Source organism: Mus caroli, chromosome 1 (assembly GCF_900094665.2).
Source record: "Mus caroli chromosome 1, CAROLI_EIJ_v1.1, whole genome shotgun sequence".
NCBI lineage: Eukaryota > Metazoa > Chordata > Mammalia > Rodentia > Muridae > Mus > Mus caroli.
In genome coordinates this window covers 2,638,566-2,641,728 of record NC_034570.1, presented here as the reverse complement: position 1 = coordinate 2,641,728, position 3,163 = coordinate 2,638,566, and positions in this window count along the sequence as shown.

Below are 3,163 nucleotides of genomic sequence, written 5' to 3'. Positions count from 1 at the left end.
AAATGGATGGATCTGGAGGATATCATCCAGAGTGAGGTAACCCTGTCACAGAAGAACACACATGATATGCACTCACTGATAAGCAGAAACTTAGACTACCCAAGATATAATTTGCAAAACACATGAAACTCAAGAAGAAGCAAGACTAAGGTGTGGATACTTCCTTCCTTCCTAGATTGGGCAACAGAATACCCATGGAGGGAGTTACAGAGACAATGTTCAGAGCTGAGACGGAAGGAAAGACCATCCAGAGACAGCTCCACCCTGGGATCCATCCCATATACAACCACCAAACCCCGACACTGTTGCATATGCCAGCAAGATTTAGCTGACAGGACCCTGATTAAGCTATCTCTTGAGAGGCTATACCAGTGCCTGGCAAATACAGAAGTGGATGCTCACAGTCATCTATTGGATGGAACACAGGGCCCCTAATGTAGGAGCTGGAGAAAATAACCAAGGAGCTAAATGGGTCTGCAACCCTATAGGAGGATCAACAATATGAACTAACCAGTACCCACCCCCAGAGTTGTGTCTCTAATTGCATATGTAGCAGAGGATGGCGTAGTCGGCCATCAAAGGGAGGAGAGGCCCTTGGTCTTGTGAAGATCATATGCCCCAGTTCAGGGGAATGCCAGGGCCAGGAAGCAGGAGTGGGAGGGTTGGGCAGCAGGGCAGGGCAAGGGTATAGGGGACTTTTGGGATAGCATTTGAAATGTAAATGAAGAAAATATCTAATAAAAAAAACACTTGAAATGTAAATACGTTTTTAAAAATTCACACACAATGCACCAGTATGAGATCCTATTTGTTTTATAGATCTTGGCCATTCTGCTTAGTGTGAGATGAGATTTCAAAGTAATTTTGACTCACATTTCCCTATTGAACATTTGTTCAAGTGTTTCTCAGCTATTTGAGTTTCTTCTTTTGAGAATTCTCTGTTCAGATCTATGCCCCATTTTTAATTTAGTTATTTGTTTTCTTAATATACACGTTTTAGAGTTCATTATATATATTTGGATATTAGCCCTCTATCAGATGTGTAGTTGGTAAATGTCTTCTCGTTCTCAAGACTGTCATTTGTGTGAATGATGCTGTCCTTTGTCTTCTGGAAAATTTTCAGTGACACAAGGTACCATTGTATTAACTGTTTATCTTAGTGCCTATGCTAATGATGTTTTGTTCAGAAAGTCTTTCCTATTCCAATGAGTTCAAGACTTTTCATCATTTTCTGTTCTATCAGACTCACTGTATCTGGCCTCATGTTGAGTTCCTTGGTCCATTTAGAGTTGAGTTTTGTTCAGGTTAAAAAGTATGGATTTATTTGTATCTCCTACACATAACCATCCAGTTCAACCATCACCATCTATTGAAGATACTTTCTGTTCTCTCAGTGTGTATTTCTGGCCAAATGATAAAAATGAAAAAAAAAAAAACAGGTATCCATAGGTGAATGGACATAATTCTGGGTCTTGAATTAAATTTCATCAACCAATCTTTCTGGTTTTGTGCCTATATTATTCTATTTTCTTTTTTATTACTGTAGCTCTGCTGTATAATTTAAGATTGAGGATTGCCAGGAGGCCTTTTACTATTTAGTATTTAGCTGAATTAGTAGTTTTAACTATTCTTGTTTTTGTGTTTGTGTGTTTCCATATGAAGCTGAAAATTGTGCATTCAAAATATGTAAAGAACTGTGTAGGAGTTTTGATGGGAATTGCTTTTGATATGGCCATTTTTACTATGGCAGTCATATAGATCCATGACCATGGGATAGCTTTCTTATCTTCTGATATCTTTTTCAGTTTTTTTCTTCAGTCAATTTTTTTTATCATATAAGTTTTTCACATGTTTGGTTAGAGTTATCCCAAGATCACAAGATAGTTTATTATTATTATTATTACTTGAAGCTATTGTGAAAGTAAAAAGTGTTGTTTCCCTCATTTTTTTTTCCTCAGTTAATTTGTCATTTGTATATAGATGGGACACTAATTTCTGTAAGTTAATTTTGTATCCTGCTACTTAACTCACCTTTTTTTTTTTAAAAATCAGTTGTAGGAGCTTCCTGGTAGAATTTTTAGGGTCACTTATGTATAATACAATATCATTTATCTGAAGATACTTTGATTTCTTCACTTCTTAAGTGAACCCTCTTGATCTTTTCCAGTTGTCTTATTGCTTTTCTTGAGACTTTAAGTACTATATTGAATAGATATAGATATAGTATACAAGCTTGTCTCTTATTTCTGGTTTTAATGGAAATGCCTTTAGTTTCTCTCTATAGGTTGATGGTGGCTACTAGGCCTTCTATAAACTGCCTTTATTATATTGAAGTATGTCCCTATAGCCCCAATCTTTCCAGGATTTTTACTGTGAAGTGTTATTGGGTTTTGTCAAAGGCCTTTTATACATCAAATGAGATAATCATGTGGTTTTTGTCTCTCATGCTGTCTATATTATGGGTTACATTTATCAATTTACATATGTTGAACCACCTATACATTTCTGGGGTGAAACCTACTTTATCATGGTAGATGATGTCTTTGATGTGCTCTTGGATTTGGTATATAAGTATTTTACTGGGAATTTTTGCATCTATGTTTAAAAGGGTATTGATCTATAATGCTCTTTTTGTTGAATCTTTATGTAGTTCAGGTATCAGGGGTAATTATAGCCTCATAAAAAGAGTTGAGCAATGTTCCTTCTGCTTTCCTCCTGTTTCTCTTTTTTGGAATGATTTGAGGAGTATTGGAATTAACTCTTCTTTAAAAGTCTGGTAGATTTCTGTGCTAAAACTATCTGGTCCTAAATCTTTTTTTGGTTGGGAGACTTTTAGTGTTTGTTTCTATGTCACTAAGGGTCATAAGTTTGTTTAACTTGCTTATCTTATTTTGATTTAATTTTGATATGTGCTATATATTGAAAAATGTATCTTTCATTTAGATTTTCCAGTTTGTTAGAGTAGAAGTTTTGTTTTGTTTTTTTGTTTTTTTGATTAGGAAACAGGCACTTTATTTCTGCAGGTCTCATAGATGAAAGATTAATGATTATCCAGGTACTACAGAATATGCAATTGACTTTTTTTCATTACATGTCCAGGGTTACAAGTTCAGTTACAATTAGAAAATACAAACAGAACAGATTTTTGTTTTTATCATTAGCC